The 26561-nt window shown below is 44.5% G+C and overlaps 1 protein-coding gene across 3 annotated transcripts in view; it reads left to right on the top strand.

Annotated features, from left to right (window-relative positions):
- CCDC85C (coiled-coil domain containing 85C) overlaps window positions 1-26561 on the top strand; it is a 112977-nt gene that overhangs the window by 33448 nt on the left and 52968 nt on the right. The gene's annotated exons all lie outside the window — the stretch shown is intronic.

The raw sequence follows: 26561 nt of genomic DNA, 5'->3' as shown, positions 1-26561 counted from the left end.
GTGCCTGCCAGGATCTCTTGTGGGGTTCTTCTAAGGATGCTGTGGGCTGTTGTTAATGTACCTGTCTCTGGGAAGTGTTGCAAGTGTTTCTGAAAGGCACAGAGTGGTGATGTAGTTGCTCCATTCACACCATGTAGATCTGGAAGATTATCAGTTTCTGTGCTGATTTTTTTTGGGTAAAATAACTGTGGATAACATGTATGTCTGACCAGATCTGGTTTGAGTTTTGGAATGAATGTGGGATATGCTGTTGTTTTATTTAGATTTGGTTTAACTAATGAGAAGCACAAGTAAATGTTGCTTATTGCCTAGAGGGAGATCTTGAATGTGGATCATTAAGAAATGGGGTCAGATGAAGAAGAGAAAATATCACTGTCCCCAAACTGGAACTTTCAACCCGTGCACTCTGCAATGCCTCATGGAGCTGGAAATCTTCTGTCAGTGCTCATACAATTGTGATGGTCTGCAGGGCTGATAGCAGTGCCTGGCTTCAGGGTCTGTGCTATCCCTACATGTCACAACCACTGTGTTTCAGAAGGCTGGATTGCATTTCCTCCTGGAGAGTTTGTCTGATGGCTCACAGCACATAATGATTTCAAAATGAGTTTGTTTTTGGTAATAAGCTTTCATGGCTCTTGCAAAGTGGGTCTCTCCAGACTGGTTGTGGCAGAGGAACAGCTCCAGCTGACCTCTCATTTGGGAAGGCTGCCAGCCCACATGAAGGTAAGAGGAGGTGGTTTGGAAAAGAGGAAATAAAAGATTTTTCTCCCACTTATTCTGAAAGCTCACAGATCAACAAAATGTATATTTGTCCAAAATTCTGTGAAAGATTTGAATTAATGTAGCTGTAAGTTATGTGAAATGAAATCCAAAGGCATTAATTAGAATTCTGAACCATATGGTCACATGAATTCAGAGACCCATATAACTGGATTTTCATATCTGATGTTGACACATTAAAATTCATCAGTTTGCAGCCAGAGTTGTCTTAGTTAATTTAACTAATACTGAAACATTCCTGAGATGCATCATTACACCTCATCATGTAAATATAAACCAGAATGATTAGGGGAGAACCACTCGCTTCAAAGAATTAATATAGCTGAAAAACTGCTTACCATTTAGAAGAACTAAAATAAGATGCTAAATATGTCTCTTTATGCCCTATTTTTAAAGCCAGACCTTTATTACTTTATGAAGTACCTGATTTCTGATAGTGTAGCCAATGGCTTACTTACAGTTGTTTCTCTGCCATTGTGATAGTCATGTTTGAGACTGATCCAGGTTCTGAATGGGAGATTTAAGGAGGAGGTTGTTCAGCTTGGTGAGCTGAAATGGCATTTGGGCTCCAGAAATGCACGTTGTCCTATATAAGTTGACTGTTTCCATGCCTTGGAGGGAAGAAATTATGCCCTCAGGATGGGGCAGCTGAAATGCTGATGGAGGCTCATTTGTGCTATGGTGGGAAGCTGGGAATCTGATGGCAGCTTCCATGTTTGTGCCTGGTCTTTGGCATGGGGAGGTGGGATAGGCTTGAGTCTCCTCTTGTGTATCAGTTTAACTGGAAACTGCCTGTTCTGAGGTGAATCTAAGGCATATTGCATGAGAGTTGGGCTCAAAAGGGAGATACATTCTTTGATGCCTGCTTAGACAGGGTGTTTTTCCCCTCTCCAATGGTTAACTGCCATGTTTTATGCCTTAAATATATCTGTGCCATGTACACACTGAGACAGAATACACTCCTTGTGATTCCTGCAGACTCAGGGGGCTGGCAACAAAAATGTTCACGGAGATGTTCCATACATGTATGTGTACAAGGTTGGCGCTGCATTAGTGGCAAGATGACCAAGGGACATAAGTTTATGAGAGTAATGGCTGCACTCCAGAGTTCTGTGTGATTCTCTTCCAGCTCTGTTGACGTTTGAAAATCTTGTCTTTGTGAGCAAGACTAGCTGCTCAGGACCTCCTGCACAATGTGAAAGCCAACATGCAAAGCAGATACGCTCTTGTGGTCTCCTGGTTTGTTGGCAGGAATTTGGGATCAGCTTCCTACAGAGCAGTAGTCCTGTAAGTATTGGTCTCAGCATGAAATTGCAGATATCAAGATGAGACCCCAAAGCAGCTAATTGATTTGAAAAAAACATGATATTGACTTGTGAACCACTGTTCCTAGTTGAGCAAGCAGCAATAGAACATGAAACAGTCATCTAAGCCCACTCTCTGCCCTATGGCAAGATCAGCCATCTAAATAGATGTTTCTATAGCCTAGGCTTTAAAACATCCACAGTTGATAATTCCATATAACTTATCTCACCAGGCAATAACTTCCTCTGTGGAATAGTCATTCCCAACTGGAAGATTTTTCCTAATCTCTAACCTAAATTTCTTCATTGCAATTAGTCCTGATGTCACCTTGTCGGGTCTTCCATGGGAAAGAACAACAGGTTATTCTTTCCAGTTACTTATGTATTTTATAGATAGTTATCATGTCTATCCTCAGTGTTCGCTAGACTAAACAACCTAGTTCCTTCAGTCATTCTTTGTAGGTCATGTTTTCTAGGCTACAGAGAAGTCTTATTCCCCAGTGGACTGTCAAATCAATCCACTTCCTTTTTTTGAAGCGTTATGCCCCAAACCAGCTGGCTGTGTGAGGTGGATGCTAAGCAGAGAGGGAGGAGTTGGTACAGGCTGTCTGCTGGTTACCAGGAGCTCAGTGTGTCAGGCTTTATGGGGAACAACCTTCTTGAGAAATGCATCGTAACTGGCATACATAATTTGTGGTTTGTCCTCAGAGAGGCCTCTGGTGTGTGGGCTGGCGTCTCTGAGGATCCCATGTGTCCGAGCAGGTTGACAGAGCTGCAGTGGAGTTTGCATCCTGGCTGAGTTTGTTGGCAGGGCTGCAGGGTTCCTGAAGTATCTGTGAACAGGTCCTTGCTTTTGTAGTCCTGACTTCCATTTTTTTCTATTAACGTTTTTTCTGTCGGGAAATAGATGAAAAAGAGGAAGCTGAGGGAAAGGGGTACTTAATTCCTCCCCTTGGCTCATGCAGCAAGTTACCAGAGTTTCCAGAGCGCCTCTCCAGTGTTGCCTCTTCAAAATCTTGGTGGGTTGCCATTGCTTTAGGACTCTTTTTTTTTTTTTCCCCTTTAATTTATTCCTAGTGTTTCAGCTGATTTCATAACAAAGTGTTGGGATGTGATATCTGTGGGGACCTTGTGCAATGAAAGCAAACCAAGGAACCATCCTTACTGTCTTAGTGTGACAAAGGTTGAGGAACCCACTCTGCCTTGAAATCACAGTTGGTGTTTGGGCTTAATACAGACCTCACAATAAGTGATTGCATGGGGGCGACTAGCTACCCTGCATGTTTCCTTCAGCTGTAAAACTGGTTGCTTACCAGCCTCTTCTTCCTTACCCCCAATTTGCCATAAGTTACCTTGTCCTCCTGTGCAGTGATCAGGAATTTCAGCATCCAAGTCAAGCCACCTCTTACAGTCACACATATGGTAAAGGCACCTTAGCAAAACAAGCTCTTCTTGCAGCCGAGCCACTTGCCCAAAGCTGGGTATTCAAGCTCATGTCCCAGCTGGCATTACTTGTGGCAAAGGAATGACTAAAGGAGCCCTCCAGCCTTCTTCCCAGAGCTCAGGATCACACCCTCCTGCATTTTTCTTTCTGCTGGGTGACTGACGCTGCCTCTGTGCTTTGCACTCCCAGAACCAGTGGGCCACGTGCCAGCCCTAGAGTTGTGCAAGCACTCAGCCCTGCGAGGCTGCCAAGCTCAGGGATGTCGCAAGAGGACACAAGGCTGTTCTTGTAGCCTTTTGAGGCAATAATCCTAATTTCCCATTTCTTTAGTACTGGCAACAGTTTTAAAGGCTGGAGTATAATTACCCTGTGAAATAGATTTGATTTCCTACCTGGTGTTTTGTCTTTGCCAGGTAGTCTCAAAACTTGATAGTTTTGGAGGGAGAATTTCACAACACTGTCCATGTGTGGATTTGACTTTGAAATGTTTGTACAGACTTGGTGAAGTTGTTGAATATAATTTAGTTTTTTTTGCTTCCTCGGTATTTGCTAAACATTTTGGTCTCAGTCATCTGCTGACTTGCCATTTCAAGCTGCACACACAGACAGGCAAACTGCCATTTGCACTGCTCGTGTCCCCTGTCACACCATGGGTTAAACAGTAACCCAGCTGGGACATTCATTACTTGGGTGAAGCATCTCTTGGAGCTCAAAACCAGGGCTCTGCTCCAATATACATCAAGATTTATGGCCTGGTGGATAAATTGGATTTAACAGAGCTGAAGCTGTAATAAAATGATTGTATCGGATTGCAGAGTGTGGATGGGGACTGGTGTTGCAGGTGGGGCTCAGGTACCTCCTGAAAATATTCACATTTCTGTCCTCTTTATTTTAAAACCTTGCTAAAGCAGTGAGGAAAAACAAAGCAGATAGATTTGGAAAGAATCACTTCTGACTGGCTGACTTCAGAAGAATGGGTAATTTAAAAACAACAGCATTATTTCTTTGAGGTTGAACTGGCTCACAGCCTTTCTTCTCCCTTTCTCCCACCCCAAGGGATGGCATTTATTTTATTGCAAGTACAGACCCAGCCTGAGGAAAAAACACATAACTTTTCCTTATTACATATTTTGGAGGGGAATCTTTGTAGAGAATTCAGCCTGTATGTTAAAATCTTTGAGAAATGGACTCTACCTTAGTGCATCTTTCTGTCTTTTCGCCTTCACTGTCCTGCCTTGAAACAGCTGCTAGTAGAAGGAAGGAATAATGGAAGATCTTCATCCATTATCCCACTGGTATTAGTGCTGTGGACTATGATTATTTGTTTGTTAGGTTTGGAGTGGAGATGGGATGTTATTAAGTGTTGGGTAGAGGGGGACCAAAGCTACTGTAATCCAGACCAACAGCGTAAATACAACCACTGATGGATCTGGAAAGGCCAGGCCTGTACCTGGATTCAAAACTTACATTGAGCTGGTTGCTGCCCCTGTTTGAGTAGTTCTGTTGCTGACTAGGATGGCTTTGAATACCTATTATGGGTTGAATTACCAGTTCTCAGTGTGCTTTCCCTGGCTGAGAAGGGTGGGTCAACACAGAGGTGGTCTGCTCCAGAGCTCCCTGGGAGGGGATGAGAACCAGCCAGCCATGCATTGTAACATCCTTAAGATAAGTGCTTCCTGGAAAAAAAGGAAGGAGAGAAAGGAATGTATCAGGGCATCACTGAGGAGAGAGGTAACACTTCTGTTTGGGAACAAAGCAGCCATCCTTCGCCATGCTTCAGAGCTTTGCCTCCAGTAGCCTCCAGCCATGCCAACTAACATGAATTACATTAATATAGGCAATCCAAAGATTAACTTCATGAAGGCTACAAAGCAAACTGGACAGAGGAGGTGGCTCAACATTCTCCCTACAACTAGTTTGCCTTAAAATGATTTGGAGGGTGTGCCTGTACATTGTCATGGAGCACAACTAAGGAATGGATAGATGCCTGTGGGAATGAAGGCTGTAGTGGTGGATCCGGGCATAACGTAACCTCCTCCAGGGAAAGCTGTGCGTCAGGACTTGTTCGCTTGGCCGCAGTGCTATCCTGCTCTACTCGCTTGAGATCTGCCCAGCATTGCTCTTATTTCTCTCTGCCACACCTTTTGCAGCTAGCAGATAAGCACTTTTGGGGGATGATGTAAGTTTTTCCATGTTTGAATGCTACAGTGCTGATTTTAGGGCAACAAAGTGAAATTGCCTCCTACTTACCAATGGAATGCTGCTCAGGTAGATTTGACCACTTAGTTTCATATCTTGTGCAATCTGCAGAAACAGGTTCATGGAAAACAGACAATCTCAATACAAATGCAATACTGAGTGAGAATGGTTGTCAGGGTACACAGGAGACTTATTTACATTAAATATATGTATATTTAATGTAAATACACACACATTATATATCTATATATATATGAATTTGCAGAGATAATAGCAAATCAAGTAATAGCAGCAGTAGTTGCAGTCTGAGGGATGTGTGCCTTGGCATTTTGTGGGCAGACATTTTCTGGAATTGAGGGCTAGAGTCAGTGGAAACCCTGCTCATTCCATTAAAAATAATGTTTATAATTGGTTGGTTCAAAATTCACCAGTACAGATCATTGCTTTCCAGAAGCAGCAATTTATGCTTTTCATTGGACATTGCTTACAGCATCAGTGGACAGTGCAAGGAGAAAATGTGCTCATTAGATATGAATTTAATGGAGAGTGACATGGCTGGGTATTAATATTAGTCTTGCCGCAGGCTTTTCCTTTCCTTTTTTTTTGTGTTTATAGCCATGCTAGTAGATACTGAGCATGTTATCCATTTACTGAATTCCACAACAGCACCTTTAATAAAAGGAGTAGATTTCCCTGTTTCCTTCTAAATGGAGATGCAGCATCAGATGCCCGTCTCCTCCAGATATAGGAGCAGGAGGAGAAAAGCAGAGGAGCAAGGCTCTGCCTGGCTCTGAGCACAGGTCACTCTTCCTACTGATGTGACCTTTTTTTGATATTTCTGTTTGCAGGAGTCTACATTGACGGTTGTTATGGTGCCTTATGGAATTTAACTTTGCATTTGTTTTTCTGGCTGCCAAGAAGCTGATGCAGATTCTTTAGGGTCCTGTTTCCTGAGCGCTCTTTCCTTTTTCTCCTCCCCCAAAATGTGCTTGGGAGAAGAAATAAATTAATTAGATGAAATGGAGAGGTCCATTTTCGCTGGAAACAAGAGCAGCACGCTGGGAAACGCAGATGAGTGCGCGGCTGTGATTGGCACGGGGGGAGGTGGTGGCTTGTATAAATAGCAGGATGAGCTCCTTTGTGCTTGAGAGGTTTCCTGTGTAAGGCAGAGCAAGGATGCCGAGTGTGTTGCTGTCACCACTAATTCAACTCTTTTTGGTACATAACATTTTTTATTTTCTTTTTGTAGGGCACACTTGTTTTTTCCCCTGTCCTTTCCGTGCATCTGTGCGCTCTAAGCGCAGACCTGTGAGGTAGGGCAAAGTGCAGATGCCCATCGCAGGGTGGTTTGGGGGGCTGCACAGTCTCCTGCCACTCACAGCCAGGACCAGCAATTACCAGAGCGGTTTGTCTCACAAGTCAGTGCCATCTGTGCAGGGTGCCTTGTTTGCTGAGCAAAAGGATTTGGAGGGACTGAGAGGCTATGGCTTGAAAAACCTCTGGTTGAATGGATGAAAGGATGCTATCACCTGCTTCTAACCGAACTTGGAAGCATTGTTTCCTCCTGAAACATTTGGCATCACTTTTATTACCTGCTGCCATGCCAGCGCTTGGCAGCATGGTGTTTTATTTGAGGACAGGATAATAGATTCAGTCACTCTGCCTGCTACTGATAGGTTTTGTTTTGTTTATATATATTTTACAGTGTCTGTTCTGACAGTTTTGTCTCCTGGGTAATTAAGCTGAATTATTGAAAGCCCTGAAATTAACACTGTCATTTTTAATAATTAAAATAAAGTAAATCTCAGCCTGTTTCACATGTTAGATTATTTCCTCTTCCTGATTTTGAGGGTATGTGTGAACTTGTTTGGAAGAATGTGAGCACTCGGGTATCTTGGTTTTAAAATTTTGCTTATTGAAAATATGGGGGGGAAATGCTAGGTCCTCTTACAAGGTCATCTCAAAACACCCAAGCCTTAAAAGAAATGAGTGGAGTAGAGGGGGGAAGTCAGATTATGGTAGACACTGCTGGTAGGAGCCTTTCCTGCCCACTGGTTTAGGCAAATACCAGGAAATAAGAATGTGTTAGAGGTATCCTAGAGCAAGGAAGGAGCTGTACAGATAGACTATTTTCATTCTCTTCTTAGGTTGAAACACTACCCACAAAGTTTTTACTGTCCCATTTTCCTATTTGTTGTGAATTTGGGAATACTCCTTGTTTGCTGTTTGGGAGTTCTAGGATGATGGATTTTAAGGAGTTTGACTTGGTTACCTGTAGTGTTAAGATTGAGATTCTGACCTCTGTTTCCTACCTCTGGGCCACTTGCACCCAGATCCATGTCTATAATTGACACAGGCTTGTTTCTCTTGAAAACAATTTGCAAAATCTGGCTCTTACTGTTCTGTACTGAGTTTGAGCATTTCTTGCAGAATCAGAGAGCTCTAAGCATAGGTAGTGACATCCACATGTGCATGGAGCTACAGTGAGGAAAGGGGATGCTCCATATGGGGTTGGTCAAATGGTGAACATGATGCTCCAGTCTACCTGTGTGGATGTCCGTGGGGGGTGAACATTTTGTGGCAGTGAAGAAGCAACATAATCAGAGCAATGAGCAGGAACAGTTAGAGGGTAATAAATCTCTTCTCCAACCTGCTGCACAAAGCAAGAGATTGGAGGAGGTTCCTCAGGGCATTGTTTTATTTGGTCTGGAAAACCTTAAAGGCTGGAACCATGCGGCCTCTCTAGGCAGCCTGTTGCAATGCTGGACTGAAGGAATGAGGAAGCTCTGCAGGCCAGTAAGTCTTTCTGTATCTGTCCTTGTGCATGGGTCTAAACCCACAGAGGTCACAGGTGGGTTGAGAGAGCTGGAGAACAGGAGGCATAGCTCCAGTGAATTTAATTGGTTTGTCTGTGCTCACCCCACACTTTTTTGTCAATAAACATGTTGTAGTTCCTTGGTGACACAGTCTGTTATGGCAACAGCTGGCTCCAAGTTTGCAGCCTTCAGGTAAGGGAGAGGAGATGGAGAGCTCAGTGTTGACAAGGGCTGGAGCCAAGGGGCTATTTTTTCTACCGGGGAAAACAGATCATGAAGTCTAGTTGCTGCCCAAGACTTCACTGCTGCTCTCAGAGTTGCTGACTGCTGTGGGATACTTGCAAAGGAAGGGTTTGAGGATGTGGCTTTGCCTTGAGAAATGTCAGCAGCTCTTAAGCTTCAGAGTAGTCACCACATGAAAGAAAGGACCCAATGTGTGGTTAAGGCACTGAATTGGGCTTTGTGGGATTGGAATTGGCTGCACACTTCTTGTGTGACCTTAGGCAAGTCACTTAGCTTCTCTGTGTCTCAGTTCCCAATGGTGCAATGAGGATAGCAAGGTTTCTTATGTTCATCCTGACCAACTGAACCATAAGCCCTTGGACAGTGGTGGCTTCCCCAAGCATTGCAAAATGGGGCTTCAGACTCTGTTGTGGGTTGTCTGAGTGATAGTGTCACACCCAGCTCCAAAGCCAACATGCTTAGGTAGACCACTGCTTTAAAATAAGATTGCCTTAGGGGCCTGGAGAACACATTTCCTAATGCTTGCCACTTACTGGTGAGTTTGTGTGGGCTGAGTTGCTGAGTGTCTGGTCCCATGCACTTGACATGGTATAGGCAATGTATTTCTTTCACTTGTCCTGTGGAGGGAGATCCTTCTTGCTTACCTCTTCACAGCTTTACTGTTTGCATTTTGGGTTTGCAGAGCCTCTTTTCACCCCAAAGAAGCAGAAATACCTGCTTAACCCATTTAGAGATAAGCATGCCATCCCTGCAGCTCAGACCTGCCTGAGGGGATTTTTGATGTCTTGTTTGGAGGACCTTTTTGCACTGAGTTTACTGAGTTCAGGGGGAAAAGGGGCTGCATGGAGGCACTGGAGGTGGCTGTGTCATGGTCCCCATCTCTGGAGGGTTTGCAGGGTTCCATGTTCTTGCTTTGTCTTGTATCTGTTTATGGCTGCTGAGCATTTGCAGGAAAGTAAGGCATTCCTAAATAATGCTGTTATTAAAGCACAGATTTTATGGATTTTTGACTTTGTCTATCTTAGCCTATGTTCCATCTCATTTCTGCGGAGGAGAATGGAAGTATGAGGAGATCACTTGGGCTGTGCGCATTTCTGAGGTATATTCACCGGAAGATCAGGAAGCTCCTTCGGATGAAATACTTGGCAAATCCATTTTCACATCTCTGAAACTGTGGGAAGATTTTTTTACTTGGAAAATCTGGTTTGGTCTCTTCCTAATTTTCAGGAAAGACTGATGGAAGGATTATGACCAACCTTAATTTTGCAAATGAAGTAAGGAAGCAAAGCCAGTATAATGAAACCACAGGATAATGTGTCATCTTGTGCCTTTTCTTCACTCACTAGGCTCACACAATTTAGTTGTAATCATGTGTGGACTTTTTTTCCAAGTAAATCTTCTGGAATATATTTTGCCAAAGGAAAGAAGTCTCAGTAATACCAGATCTCATGATATCTCCCTGCGCTGTTTGGGGCATGCAAATTATGGGCGAGTTTCTAATGTGTTAAGTTCCCACAAGCCTGAACCAAATCCCTAAAGAGAAGCCAGTGGGAAAGCATTTCCCAAGACAGCAAGATATTTTTTTTCTTCTAGCCTTGCTAAGAGTTTTGGGTTGGTTGTTTGTATTATGAGATTTTTTAATTTTATTTTTTTTAAATGAGCTTCAATATTAGCTGTGATTCTTCCTCTTAGGAGCATAACCATGAACTTTCCCATTGCTGAGGGCATACATTGCCTGAGCAAGGACTTGTGGATTCATCCTTTTGGGATTCATCACTCCCAACATTTTTATATCGATGGCTTTGAACTGAGTTCTTGATGCCGATGAAAGCCTGGGTGACCATGCGGGAGGGTTCAAGGATCTGCCCTGGGGGCAAGTGGAGGGCGGTGGGGCTGGGAGGTGCAGGGCATGGTGCTGATGTGCAGGTGGGTGCTGCCAAAACAGGTTTAGTGTCTCAGGAGCTGTGATGGCAGTGGAGAAACCTTTGTATGGGATCATATCTACCAGTAGTGGAAAAGCCTGACTGGCTCATCCTGCCCATCTCCCCAGTGCTGATGTGGAACTGGCCCTCTAGTGTACATAGTCATCCCAAGAAGCTGCTTTTCCAAACTGGTGATCCCTGGATCTGGCCGATACCTACTTGATTTCCAGTTTCTGCATCTCACTGCAGTCTGGCAACCAGACACAAAGCATTTGCCCAGTATCTTTTTCCCAAGTAAAGATTGCTTTAGATGTTCCAGCTGGATTATGTAATGCTGATAGATGGGCGCGCTTTCTTCAGCCAGCAGTACAAAGGGAAAGTTGTTTTGCTAAGATAGAAGTGGGATTTTCTCCAATAGCTTGGTGCACAATACCACATCCATTTCTCAACTGTGTTATCCTTTGCAACTGGCACCAGCTGCAGCTCTGCTCTTGGCGGAAGAGACAGTGGGTGAATTAGACAAGGTTTGGAGAACGCATCCTTTTTGTCGAGGATTTTGAGCAATTCTTTCTTTTCCAGGGGAAAGGGAGGGAAGGTGTGGATTCTGCACGCACTGGGGGTAGCATGCAGTGGTGACCTGAGTGTTGACTGTCCCTGCCTCTCCAGCCATGAGCCTGCCTGGGCCATTCTGCCTGTGATTCTCCTCTTGCCATTGCTCTTCATGTGCCAGTGTCAGCTGACCTGTGGCTTCTGGCTGTGTCCTCATGCTGTTGCCCTCTGTGGATCTCACCAGGGGTTCGCTGTTGCTGCTGTTGGGCTCTGCCACTGGCTGCCAGCTGCCTGTGTCTGCATGGCAGACATCTTCCACAGATGCTAGCAAAACTGTTAGTTCTAAAATTAGAACTTTTGGTTGTGGGCACCTAAGCATCAATGGTGGCACATACGTTGCCATGGGGCTTGCTGTAGGCAGGGCTGCCTGCAGCCTTGGAAAGCTGGTCTGCAGGCAGATCACAGATAGGCAGCCGCCTTGCCCCACACCCTTGGCTCTGGCAGCACCCAATGCATCGATGGGCTGAACGAAGTAAATTAGTTTGTGCCCTTGTGCAACAGACTGACTAGCAATTTGGAGGCCAAGAGGACACAGAGTTACGTCTGGTTTATATCTCTGCTTTCTTGCCCTTGATGGTGGCCTTTATGGACAAAACCACAAGGCAAGTGTCCCTGATGGTGTCCTTTATGGACATAACCATAGACAAGTATAGTATCTGTGCCTCATTTTAATATAATTAATTACAATTCACAAAAAGTTTTAAAAAGTCAAGGATGACCAAGGAACTGTGGTAAATTCACTATGATAAACTTTCCAAGGGCTTTGTGCAATGAAGGCCCCATGGCTTTTCTGGTGATTGCGAAACCGTTTGGTCAGTGTATGGTGCCTTGGTAAGCTGCCAGTTGTTACACAGAAACATGAGAATATTTGTAAAATTTTTTGTAAGTTACTGTTACTGAACCTGTGGTTCTGACATCTGGATATTTGAAAAATGAAGGCAATGCCAGTAAAAGCAAAAAAAACCCAAAGAGTGAATCTTTACCCTTTTTCCACTGTCCAAATTAAAAATAATTACCAAAGGCAAAAGTATTTGTATTTCATTATATGGAGCCTGACTCTTCTGACTGCAGGATTGTGAGATTGTGAAGAAAATTCAGTTCAAGGATGAGCCCCACTTGGAGTCTGTTAAGTAGTGTCTGTCATCTTCCCTTCTTCAGTCAAGCTGCATTAATCTGTCTGAAAGCTCACATTCCCAAGGGCCACCCAGTGCTTGCTGTATTGTGACAGTGACCTGAAGGAAAGTGTGTTACTTGTGTTACTTTGTAGAAAGGCTGAAACTAATTTTTTTACCTAACCAAAACCATCAGTGAAGCCAGCAGCTGAAGTGGGAGGATGCTAAGAGGCACTTTAATCTATTGTCTCCATTCTGAATATGTCCACCTCTGCATGCGATCACATTTGTCCAAAAGATCCATTACCCCTTTGTAGGTGCACAGCTCATCAAGTAGTAATGAGGTGTGGGTATTCAAGTCAGCCAAATTCATCCCTGAGGTCATTTCAGTGACTTCAGTAGAATTAAAACCAAGACTGAATTTGCTTCTAAATCTTTGTTTGCAAATTAATTTGGGTGGAATTTACTTTTAATTATGCCTTACCCAATTATAGCAGATTTGCAAGGGAGGAATGCTCTAATATCCAAAATAAGCACTGCAAGTATGGCCATCCCCTTAGATTAATTTTACATTGATACTGTGTATGACATGTGGTCATGATGTATAAATATATATATATGTGTGTGTGTGTGCAATATGCATCAGTATTAAAGGACGTAGGAGATCAGAAGGGACATTCAGGGTTGGTGAACGCCGTCTTCTCCCATAGTGGTCATTCTTTTTTGATACTGCCTGTCTTTTGAATTTTTTGCCCCATTTGCTTGTACTGTAGGGCTGTTCCTGAACCTCATACCTTCATTTCCTAATTTCTGTTCAAAACATCCTCAGATCTACTCTATGTTCATATGTTCATCTCTTTCAGCAGCTTGCTTTCCCTGCTATCTTGTTGCCCAAGGCAAATGCTGCCGAATCCTGAAGGAACACAAATCTGTTGGTGTGAATCCTGAATTCTGATAGCATTATGTTGCTTTCATCCTAATAACAGTATCTAATCTCATGATATATACTATGGATGTCATAGACAGCCCTGCAAAATGTCTCTTAACCCTTCAGCTCTCACCTTGAAACTCATATGCTGGAACCTACAGACCTCTAGTCAAGGGCACCTTAAAATTTCCAGTTGCCTGTTACATTTACAAAGAGACATTTTTGAGGCAGTCTTGGCTCACGAAAGGGTCATGGAACCCCTCAGGCATGCACCCTGCCACTGTGCCTTGCATTTAGCTCTCTGCTCAGCATTTTTACCTGGGGTGCCCTCCCTGCGTTGTTTTGAGAGTAGATGAACATCAGTGTTGAGGAGCACACAGGATCTTGCAGGGGATGTGCAGCACTACATGTCCCCTACCATCACTAGTGCTAGCAAGCAAGATGTCTCCCTACCCCATTGGCTGTGCCAGGCATGCGTGGAAGGGTGGGGTGAAGACAACCTGCTGCCTGAAGAATAGGACTTGGGGGTAGGCAAGGAAGACTCTGCTCGTGTCTGTGCTAAAATCTTGTGATGCACAGCTCTGATATAGCAAAGCATATGGGTTCGTGATTGACTGTAGTCACTGGTTTTATATCAGCCCTTAGGTTACTGAGCTGTTCAGCCAGGGTGTAACACTCCTTACCTCTGTGAGAGCCTTCGCTTAGCTTTATTGATAGGTAATTTGTTCACATTTTTCTTCTCAGTGGGGAGGCTCAGGGCAGTGCTCATGGTGGGAGGGGGTGTGAGGGGGAGTTGTATGGAGCCTTGCAGTGTCAGCCTGGTACCCAGAACTTTATCAAGTTGTGTGGGAAGTACTGCAAGTACTATGTAGTGTATTGGCAGTACCAGATTTGTTGGCAGTACCAGATATGTTAATGCTGCAGAGACAACAGGCTTGCTACCCAGCATGGTTGGGGTGCTACCTGGACTGAACTACCCCTGTAAACCAACATGTTGTGCTTTTCATTCTGCTTAGGTGAATATCCTGCACTGTGGAGGGGAAAAGCCAGCAGGGAGCTGTTAGCTCTGGTTTGGAGATGAAGTGCTGGGCATGTGGTCTTGTAAGCAGCTACAACTGATCTCGTCTTGGGCAGCTGCCAAAAGCTGGTGCAACTCCCCATGAGCTGCATGTCCCCTCGTGCTGGCCCCAGTCAGGCAGAGGTGGTGTGTATCATGGAGTTATCACGGGATGACATGGGGTAGCATTGGCCCTTTAGGCAGCTGCCTGTGGTTGGATGACCAAAAAAGCCTAGGTCTTGCTCATTGTTAGTGGCAAGATTTTAAGTGTAACATAGACTTTTCAGCTCACAGGCTTTGGCTCCCTGCCTTCTCCATACTGCAGTTCTTGTCCTCCTGCAATAGCTGTTACAAGGTTTCTGAGATCCCTACCCAGCTGATGCCTTCTGTGGCATAAAGCAGAATTTTTATGCATTGAGGGAGTAAGTGGGAAGCCCTTTTATTTTTGTGATACCTCTTAAATGCATTTTGCTTGAGGAGGCATTTGTTAAAAGGGTGGAGTAGGGTTAGAGAAGGTAAATTTGGGCCTCTGGTTGTGCTGTAGCTTGATGGGCATGAAGCTCTTTCTGTCTCTGCCTCTGTCAGAGACTTGCAGAGCTGTCATATCAAAGGCTGGCGTCGGCTACCATCGGCATTTGCTTTTTTCCTTCTTCTGGCAAGAAATGTGCTTGGAAACCATTTGTATTATTTAACTGATTTTGCCTAATACTTGAGAGTGGATATCTGTGCAATGTAGGACTGTGTCTGTCTCGAGGTCTCAGCACTTAACCCCTGTTTTCTGTGTCTAAGAACACAGCCCTCCCTAAAAAGATAAAAATGGAAATTATTTTGCAGGAATTCTTTTAATTCCTCCTCTTTAAGAGTGACTCATCCTTTCATTCTCTGAAAATGCCCATGTCAGTGTGTTTTTGAAGCAAAACTGAGTGATAAATAGTTTTGATAGAGAAACAGGGAAACACTGGAGGCTCTTGTCTCTTTTGTTGTTTTTTTTTTGTCCCCATGCTAGGTGATAGCCAGATGTCCAGTGTCTTTCTCCTTCTTTCCTTTGTGTGTAGAGGTAAGAGTTTACTCCTCTGACACAGTGATGAGGGACATGTACCTCCATGATTCTGGGGCTATCAATGACTGATCTTGGCTCCTGGTTGCAGCCAAGGATGACTGGAGGAACCTTGGGCTCTGAGGGTGAATGGCAGCTGGGCTTTTGCAACTGTACTCCTATGCAGTCCCATCCTGGCTGTTGCTTGGAGAGCATCAACCCCCAGTTTGAATGTTCTGTGCTGGACAAAGTCTGAATAGCTCCTTGGAGGGTCCCAAGCAGCCTGAGGCACCCCGAAATTAATCTACTTGGTGGCATGTGCAGCTGGTTGGGCTGAGTTCACCAGGAATGAAGCTTTTGCCTCACACATTCCATTTTCGAGCACCAAGTTATGACTTCTGTATTGGTCTGCTTTGGCCTGAGTGAAGTGTTGCTGGGTGCTCACAAAGACTCCAAGGTCTGAGGGATCTCTGCTTAACTAATTTTTTTTTTTTTTTAATATTTACCCAGTTGAAATTGTACCCTTTTTTCTCCATCACCTTTCAGGAGAGTGCCTGCTTGCTTCCTTCCTAAAGAAGCCATTAGCTTGCATGCTCCAAACCAAAATGTTAGCTCAGCTATAACAGATGGATGGATATGGGCATCATGTGGCAACTTAATGAATAGTATCTATCACCTAATTTCCTGAAAGTTGGCATGTAATGAGGCTGGTGCCATGATTATTACCTCTGTAAATCATGACTTTAAGATGAAGACAATCCCTCCTGCCCCAAGGATACAGGACAGACAGCCAATGATGTACATTTAATTGCAGTGCGAGAAAGGCAATGTGTTCGGGAGCATGCCGGTGCCTCTAAATTATCTTCTGCAGCACAGACGCTAGAGGAGATTAGTGCAGATTGGAGATGAGGGAGGGCCCTGCCATCCTGCAAGGTGCTGTGTATATGTGCCTGTTTATTCATTGAGCTAGCCAGTGATGATATGAACTGGTTAGGGTGGGATGGAGGTGTGAATCCCAGGATTGCCTTCTTGGCCTCTCCCCAGGTCTGAAGCAGCAGTGGATGGAGAGTGGATTGCTCACAACTCTGTAGAGATTCTTCCTTTTTTGTTTTTTTTTTTTTTTTCCAATGAGTGTTTGTGGTGAATATCTCTGTGGGGAGAGAGCTGTGACCTCCCAAACAGGGACCTTGACTTGGTGGAATGAGAGCTGCCAAACCTCTGTCCAAATCACCTCCCACTACAGGAAATCTCTGCTCCTGTTTCTTGCTACCACAAACCGCAGCTGGTCGTAAAGCTGAGCCGATGCCCACATTGTGGACTCTCAGCTTGCTCACGTGACTGTTTCTTAGCCACAGGAGGCATCACTACTTCATGGCCCTCCCAGACTGTCTTGTTCTTCATCAACTGAGTAACCACTCCTAGTAAAACTATTACTCTACTGCATTATTAGTGTTGTTCATTAGGTGCTCTGCTATGATAGTTGACAGGCATGTGGCTTGATTGTGGACAAACCAGATATTGTAGCTGACCCTTGGGAAGCAGCTCCTGCCAGACTGCCTGTACTGCTGGTTAGTGCTGCTCCTTTTTTTGTGTGCTCCTCTCCTTGCTCGAGTACTTCTTTGTGTGTGTTTAATTCGTCTTTTCATTTTCATATGTTGCAAGGAAGCCACTGAGGTGCTGGAAGAGGAGACCGATGGTGCCAGTAGACCCCGGTGCACACAAGGGCACATTGCACCTGAATTAGCCTCAACCCTGTAATTTTGGCTCCCATAGCAGTGATCAGTGCCACGCTTCCCTGACCCTGGCTTGCAGGGCTTCCAGTTAGAAACATGGGCTGGTTCTGTGGAAGGAAGGTGAGTGTGCAAGGGGCCTGCTGGAGCACAGAGCCAGAGCTGGCATGTGAGAGTACAGTGACAAGACAATTTTGTGACTCTGCGGATAGCCACCTTTAGAGGGACAGCTGTTTGCTGTTCCCCAAGGGCTGCAGCAAAAAGGTGGCCTGGAACATTTTTAATTCCTTTCCTTCTCCCAAGTAAGCACACACTATCCTGCCCACAGTTTGCAATGTGAAATGTTCCTAAACCTGATGGAAAGATGCTATCTGCTAAAGCAATGATGGTCATGCTGATTGATTTACCAAAGTATCATTGATTTATTCTCTTTAATTCTACATAGTGAATTGGATACTGTTGGTGTGAGCCTGTGTTGAGCCTTTTTGTCACTAAAGACATTGTAGTGCTTATGGCATTAGTGGTTACATAAGCTGTCTGTCTCTGAGGGGTCTTTGCCCTGACATGATGCTCCTTTAGTGTTAGGTAAGAGCCAGCCACAGAGCAGGGGGACGTGAAAAAAATACACATCTATAGCAGACAGACTTATTTGGACTTAACACGCTCCACAGGAAAACCCAGATTTTGGAGTTTTCATGTATTCTCTCTGGCTCTGCAGATTAGAGGGGGACCGTGGGAAAGCTGCCAGGGCTTGGAGATCAATCCACCCTTTGTAAATCCTTTCATCTGACTGGTGGCTTCATACAATTGAGTATTACCCAGTTTATTATTGTGGGTTGATTAAATTCCTGTTGGTCAACACAAATAGTGCTGCGCAGGCTGTGTGTTCATGGGATGGAAATTGGCATTGCAAAGCACTTCCTAGATAAAGGCAGGGATGACCTGTCGTTTAAAACCACGCTCATGGGGGACCTTTGTGAGGGGGGAAAGCACAAGTCTTTCCATGCAAGCGACTTCCCGGGCATTTCTCATGTGCATGCAGAGGCTGAGCTTGTGGCAAGCGAGTGTGAAGGTCAGATCCTAATTTTCTGTCAGCAGGGGCAAGCGGCCTCAGCAGGGATGTACTCACCAAGCTTCTGTGTCTGCAGGGTGGGGGAGGTGTGGAGCGGGGTGGACCCAGCATGTATAACCAGGATTAATGGGATGAAATTAGGCGAAGGAGAAAGTCGTCAGGAAATGTGTCCTCAAGGTGAAAGCTATTAGACTGCAGCACAATTTCTCAAGCGAAGAGGTGGGCACGCACTTACTTGGGTTATATTAAAATGAGAACATGAGAAAAACTTGGCTTTGGGGAGAAGATAGGTGATATCAGTGGCTTCAGGGAGCCTGTGCCTAGTAGTCCTTTCTTTTTTCTTTTATGTGTGCAATGAAGAGCTCTCCTGCAGAAAGAATAAAATTACCTTCTCTCCCTCTACTAGTTCTCAGCTAGACCTGAGGTGCAGATGCAGAGGAGCCCCAGGTGAACTTCTGTGGTGAGCAGACAGGAGATAGGTGGAGCAACATGTGGTTGGGAAGGAAGATGTTTGTGTCAGGGTTTTTTTCTGTATCCCTTCCCTTTGCCCCAGCTTTACGAGTCTCGCAAATATGACACTACAGAGAGAGCTGAGACCCCGGTATTCAGTGCTGAAATGCAGGATATGCATTTGAAGGCCAAAGTGCAGAGGTGGATGTTGTGGGCACCTGCATGCCACCAGAGTGGTAAGGCTGAGATTGAGCCATGGAGCCTGTTCTGGAGACCCAGAAAAGCACAAGTTAACCCACCTTGTAGGGGCGTGGTCAGCCCCCAGTCCAAAGGTCTTGACTGGGAGGTAATAAACCTGTTAATAACTAACAGGGGAAACTGACTATGTTGTGTAGTTCTAATTTCTGAATGTAACCTCCTGGAAACATGGTAAAGCCTTGCGTGGTCCTTTTGCAAAGCTGTAGTGAGCACTCATTTGGTTTGTGGGATTAAACATTGTCCTCCCATCTCCTGGTCTCCAAATCACTATGGGATTGATTTTATTTTCCCTGGTGGCCAAATGCCTGGGCTCTCCTTGGCTGCCCCAGGCAAGGTGACAGTGCAGTTCTCTGCTTTGCTATAGTCTCAAGGGGACTTGTCCTGAGGGATGCTCCCCAGCTGACTTCCCTTGCAGTGGGGATTGCTCAGAATCCCCTGGAAAGGGCTGGTGATGGCAAGGACTGGCTTTGTAGAGGTCTTCCTAAAATCCCTGCCTGAGGGTGGTAGCATGGATGAGAGAGAGCCAGTTATCAGGGAGATTTATCTGAGGTTTGACTTGCTATTGCTAAACGATTTCTTATACTTTTATTGTAGTAGTGTTGTACTAGTAACTTATTTTAAAACAGATTTTGTTTCCTGTTGTCTCATTATTTCAGTCCAGCTCAGTGATGCATTGTAATCTGCTGCTCTGTCTTGTTTCTACTCCCTTTAGGTGTTTGAAGTACTTGGGTGTTATCTAGCTTTTCTTTCCAGGCATTAATTACATGTTTACTGTATTCACATTCCTAAGCCATACCATGTGTCACTTGCTCAGGTATCTGGAGTCCCTGTTCTGCTCAGTTTGGGGTTATAGCATATTTTTGGCTGGCCTACTGCTGTTCCCAGCTGGCCCTGACAAAGTCCATGCCAGTGCTAACACAGCCAACACATTACTCTCAACAACTCTTCTCCTGTTTAATTTCCTTTCCTTACCTCCCGCTGCAAGGCAGCAGGCGCAGGCAGGAGAGGGCTATAGGTAGGAGGTGGGACATTGCTGCTTTCCAAAACAAGGATTTCCCTTCACCCTTATATAAGTCATAGGCAACAGTTTGCTCTGTTTATGTGATTTGCTTTTGGCTTTTGGTTGATTTTTATCTCAGGTGAAAGCTGAGGGGAATTAGACTCATGCCACCTTCCAGTTTGACACTGAAGTACAGTGAATTAAGTGTGCATGATCATTTTTATGCATAGCTGTTTTTCCTGTCTGTGCTGAGTCCTTAAAGTGTTTGGGAAGAAACACACCTTCCTCCCACAGTCACACTGCTGTTGGAATGTGTTTGTCAAAAGTGAGTTAAATTGCTAGGCAATTGCAGCATATGATGTTTAACTATGGTCTGCAGTAGAAGAGTGAAAGGGTAAGTGGCTTTCTGTTGCAGAGTGGAAGGGAAGAACTGGGCACGGGAAGAGAGAAGAATCACCTCAGAAAAGACTCCAAATGACAGGGGACTGGGTGGAGGTGAATGGGGTCCCCTCAGTGCTCTGGACTGCAGCAGAGCTTTGTTTCCTAAAATACTGTCTCATTTAGGAAAGACCAGCACATAAAGCCAACTAATTGCAAAATACACTTAGGTCCAAAACTGAACTATGGGTGAATGTTAGGACCTGTGCAGGTTCCCGCTCTGCAGTTATTTTTGGCAAACAGGACCAGGTGTGGGAGTTTCTTCCTGCAGTGTAGTGAGGCTATGTATCCTTGGCCATAGAAATCTGTGTGTCTTTGACACAGATGTATACAATCCTCAGCTCCAGAAGAGCTTAGTGTGCAAGGATTTAGACATTCCCTGGTGATTGCCTTAAGCCACAGACTCATGGCTATTTTAGACTTTCTCTCTTTTTCTCTGAGGGTCTGACCAGAAATTTCATCTTGAACTAAAAACTGCATGAAATGTAATGCCTGTGTTAAAAACACTCTCTTGATGGATCAGCGTTTTCCAATGAAAAATTGCTTTACCTAAAAATTCCTGTCTCTCATCCCAAGTAGCAGCAAGAGTGGGTGACACCATGAAATCATTCATTGTGCTCATCACTTGGGCAAGAGCCCTCCCCTGCCAGCCCCAGTTATGGAATGAGGTTTGTTGCCATCTTGCCCAGTACAAAAACTCAAGCTGTAACTGTATAAATGATTTTTGCTGGAAAAAATACCAGCAATTTTTAACACCTTTGCTACCATACTCTTTTTTAGACTTGGGGAGAGATGGAGGCCACCAGTGCTGAGACTAAGATGGAGTGTGGGGCAGCCTGAACCAGGGCTTGGGGGTGGGGGCGGGGAGATCACAAATTCCTGGGCACATGCAGGCTATTCAGTGAGTGCTGAGCTCTGACAGGGCCCTGGGTGGAAGGACTTTGATCTGACTCCAGCCTTTTCCCACCAAGGCATTGCTTTTGAATGTGTTCCTGCTCTCAGCCTTGCCCTGTGCAGCAGACAAAGGCAAGGGGAGTGAGGAAGAAGGAGGGGGGATGCTGTTTACCCTCATCAGGAATGGTCGAGTGCTCCGAGTCAATAGAGCCGATTTTTTTGTTAACCTAATCATCAGTTTTTTCTCACTGCCAATTAAATTTTTCCTGTCAGTACTCAGAAGGGCATCATTTGAATCTATGATATTTTTATGTATTTATTTTTTTTTATATAGGGGGCTTTCTGGATATGGTATAGGGGTATTTGAGGAGGGGAAATGAAAATTTAATTTCTCTCTGGATGGAAGAGGATTTTTGAGTTTTAATTATCACGCCGCTTGGATTCCTGACAGTTGAGGACTGCATTGGAAAGGCTGTTTTCCATTGTATGAAGTGGATAATTATGCAGCCCTCTCCTGGGCTTGCTGCATTTATTATCCAGAAGAATCTTCCCAAGCAAAAGGGGGAAGCAGATTTACAACTTAAAATGCACTTTTAGAACCTGCAAAAGTCGCAACTTGATTTTTGCAAAGAAAGACTTTTGCAAATATTTAATATCTTATTTACCCTCCTAACAAAAAGCCAAACAATCAGTCAGTGTGATAAATCTGCCTTTTCCTCACAGGTTGCTAGGAAATAGTTTTGTAAACTCAAGAGAGCCCTTCTGCAGCTGGACTACTTTGTGCTATCAGTTTCTAAGCAGGATTCTTTTGAGGGCAGTGGGAATTTCTGCATAAAACTTATCAGCCCATTTGTATGTACAATGTCAAATATAAGATTTATAGCCACCTCAAAATTTGGCAGTGCTTCTTACCTGGGAGGTAATGTTAATCTATCCAGGAGAAAATGCTGGAAGAATTCAAACAAACCTAAAATTTCAAAGCAAAATTTGCTTACAACTGTTCTGTTTCACAAGGCTTTGGATTAACCTGATGTCTTTCCCACAGGCTTTTGAACTGTTGATAGTTAGAAGCTTGCCATAAAATTGGAAAACCTTTGGCGAAGGTCCTATCATATATATATATGGTGAAGCTTTTGCTACTGCAGCAACTGCCCCAAATCTTTCAAGCATAGGATCAAATATGCACTCCTTTCAGTGGATTTGAAAGAGGTAGCTAACAGGGCAGTTGGCAGTGCAGATGTTTCAGACCAACCTGTTTTCCTAAGCTTTCTGTCTGTGACAGAGTGACAAAGGGCTCTGAACCCAACTTGTGTTTCATTTGCCACTTTGGTTTCTCTAGTGCAAACTCAATAGTCTTTGGACTTCTGATAGCTATCTTCCTGTCTTGAAAGACCACATGGTTGTTTTGGGGAATATAGCAGCTTATTTTGGGGGTTTCTGAACTACTGAAATAGCTAGGGGAACCTGGCCTTCATTCTGCATACACTCATCTTCCAAATTAGTACCTCTGTACTTCTTGTGCTGCCCTAAGACACAGACATGGACATGACTGTTCTCCAGCCCCTTCCTCTGTCATGGTGCCTACAAGCCTTAACCACAGTTGGACTGTCAGTGCTGCTGAGGCTGTTTCCTCACCCACATGGTTTCCTGGCATTCCCCAGCTTGTCTGCATTCACTGAGCTCCTCTTTTTTAAGCTCTTTTGGCTAGAGACCATATGTTGTTACTACAGTCACACTGAGCCTCACGCGTGCTGGCCTTCTGTGATGTAGGACTGCAAATTTCTGTGAAAAAGCTGGAAACAATAACTCTTAAAGATATGAACTCTTTTTTTTTTTTTAGGAGGGCACTAAGTCTTGAAATCCCTGGCTGTATTTTAAAAGAGCCAGCTGCTTCAACTATAACCTTTTTACTGCAAACATCCCATTAGTTTTGGAGAGCCCTACACCAGCACAACTCCATATGCTGTTGTGAGATCTTCTTTCTTCTTTGCCAGCCATCATGGAGTTACTGAGACTTTCTGTAGGTGGGGGAAGACCAAAATGTGTGGATGGTTTTAAATTACTGAATCTGACATGCCAGTCAAAGGTGTTTGAGTGATTTCACTTTTGTCTTCAAATAATCATGGTGCTTGCTTTCTGGAATTTAAGTGAAATAGCCACAGATTTTCTCATGTGATATATGTATAGGGTAGGCATGGAAAACAGAACTGATGGGCTCTCGGGGTCATCTAAAGGCATGGCCCCTTGCCCCAAGGCAGACTCAGCTCTACCTAAATTACTCCTGACAGGTGTTTGTCTAACCTGCTCATGAAAGCTGTCATCAGTGACAATTCCACCACCTCCCCAGGCAATCTCTTCTAGCCCTTAAATATACCTGTTGTTAAAGAGCTGGTTTGTTCTGGGTGCACACGGGGAGCAATTTATGCACTTCTTTTTTTGTTTTAATCATTTATGTATTTGAATACATTATTAAATATGTGTTTGGTCTTCTCCTTCCCAGCTAAACAATCTGGGTTCTTTCAAGCTTTCCTACTAGATTATGCTTTCCACACTCTGATCTTCCTTATTTCTCCTGAATTCATTCCAACTAGTCTGCCTGAGCCTTGAAGTGTGATGCCTAAAACTGGACACAGATCCCTGTTCAAGATCCTTAATAGTAAGGAGGATTATTTTCCTGTTTACATACATGGCTCTCTTTTCTGCATCATGATACTATCCCACATACTGCTTTTGCCTCAGTATGAGCGATTGATGACCAGACTGTGAATTACAATGGTCTCCAAGATCTTTCTTCAGAGAACTTCTGTGTATGAGGAATTGAAGGATGCTGTTGCAAAATTTTAGGTTTACCTCTGCAGAGGCTTTAAGCGCAGCACTCTGGCAATAGGATGGTCTTAGTCTTTGGCTAATGTTGCAGAGAAGGGAACAGTGGCTACTGTAGCAGTCGACAAGAGTCATCTGGGAGAGGTTGGATTTTGGAAGTGAGAGGGCAGAATTAAGTAGCTGGATTGATAAGAGGTGGAAATGCGTACAGCCTGTCCTCTTGGTTTCAGGGTGTTTTGCCTAGGACTGTACCCTTTTGTGACTCTTAGAGGCTGCAGTGTTTGTCGAGGTGAGGTGCCCCCAAAAGGAGGCCATGGAGCAAAGCAGGCTACTTTTTCCAAAGCATCCACACTATCCCAAATGTTTTGAGTTGTTTGTAGCCAGTGGAAAGCCACTAATCGGCTTCAGGGCTTTTTTTGACCGGGTCACGTGACCATGCTACCAAGATTAAAGCAGCACGAGGAAGGAAAGAGGCTTAAACCGCTGAGGGTGCCTGGCAGGTCATTTTAACCTTTTCATAATCATTAAAGCTGCAGAATCCCATTAGTGGTGAGTGACTTGCAGCTCCGCTTCCTGCTTCCTGAGCAAGTGCTGATGACACAACGTTCACCTCCATCTTCCCCCAAGGGAGAGCCTAGCACAGCTGGTTGTTGGGGCATGAACTTCAAGCAGAGAGTCTGTGGATTATGGAGTCCATCACACCAAGGAGAAGCAATTCACAGGTCTATCAAAAGCAGGGGATTTATCTCTGTATCTAAAATTAGACCCATGGAAGTTTCTGCTTATTAGGCTGTACCATGGTGTATCCACCCATGCCCATCTGTGGCAACAGGAGAGCGGTACAGGATAAGGCAGATTATGATGATCTCCTAATTCACTGTTTTGGCACTGGTCAGTGGCCTATGGCTTTACTTTGTTGGGACTGGCAGCAGTGCAGCTGTGATAAAGGAAGAAAAGGTTTTTAGATGGAGCTATGAGGTGATTAAGGCATGAGGCAGTTAAAGAGCCTCTACTTTGTTGGTGTTACTCATCTTTTCTGTCTCTCAAGTTTTTGTGAGCGCAGTGTCACTTCCAGTAGAGAGTCTGATCTTCCCTTGGCCTTCTTCCAGCTTCCGCATCTTTGTTGTCTCCTTTCATATCAACTAATAAGCACTGGTAGAGGAATGCTGATACCTCAGTGTCTGTAGGAGGGGAATTGCTCTGATCCACCTGCCTTTTGAATGTTGTCCTGCTTTCTCTAGAATTATCCTTTTCTGCATTCAGGCAGGTCTACAATGAGTATATATCTATGTGGTTGCGCAGCATATGGCTTCTTAAAGAGGCCATGAAAAACCTTGAATTCTGCCTGATGTCGCTGAGTTGTGATGAGTGTTGTAGGTATTACAGCACTTGGAGTTGATCCAGAGAGCACCTGCTCCCTTGTACAGTGTAGGCTTCTGTGCAAGAAGCAAGAGCACTGCAGCAGATGTAAATCAGCTTTCCTCTGTACCATGTACACCAGTCAAGACTGTCTGGCTGTATGTGTCTTGGACATTAACATTTCTATCACTGTGTTTGCTTATTGCATCTAATTATAGTCTGTCCACTCTTGCTTGAAAGCTCAGTCTGAGGCTGAACCTAAAAACCCACACTGATTGCTCCCAGAGCAATGCCCATAGTGAAGTGTAATAACAAAACTTGTAAAACACTTTTTTCCTCCCTGGTTCTTTACCTTCAAAATCTCTGAGGGATGGAAGGAAAGATTTCCCCAGGAAACATGGCCAAACAGTAGTGACTAATGGTCAGGACTGAGCCTGTGTGTCCTGCAGGCAGTGCAACATATGAGGAGTGTATTTGAGCATCCTGGTGAAGGCACCATACTCTGCAAGCAGGCTTACAAGAAGAGCTGTGGGAAGCCCTGCAGAGCCATAGCAGCACTGTCTGTCCTTGACCACTTCCAGCAACAGAAGAGCATCTACCAGTTGTCCCCCTCAGGAGAGGGGAAATGGGGTGTTGGACTGGAAGATTGGGAGGTGTTTTACCACTTTCCCATTAAGCAGGTTTTATGGGTTGAGTGGATTAGACATTGTCAGATACAAGCGATCTCCACTGGTTCCTGTAGTGCTGTGCTATGATAGAAGGACAGGCCCCATAAAAATTTAATGTAAGGGTCAGCCAAGTAAAGAAGGAGAAACTGGTGGTCATTTTCTGATGCAGTGAGGCAGCTCTCTCCCAGCTGCACTGCAGTACATGGGCTTACACATGCACACACTCCTCCTTCCCTATCAGCCGCTTCCTAATGAAATCCTGATAAGGTATCAGGAGCTCTTGAGCTCCTGTTGACAGTTGTCATAGGCAGATGTTTTGCTGTACAAGGAGATGATGTCATGGCTGGATGTTGCAGTAGTGAGGTGTAAAAGCCAAAGTCAGTAGAGACCTTATCAAGCTGCTACAGATGGACTTGGAG

This window comes from Melanerpes formicivorus, unplaced genomic scaffold (assembly GCF_026170545.1).
Source record: "Melanerpes formicivorus ecotype bairdi unplaced genomic scaffold, bMelFor1.0.p_v2 SCAF_48, whole genome shotgun sequence".
NCBI classification, from domain to species: domain Eukaryota; kingdom Metazoa; phylum Chordata; class Aves; order Piciformes; family Picidae; genus Melanerpes; species Melanerpes formicivorus.
This window is presented reverse-complemented; position numbering and strand designations above follow the sequence as displayed.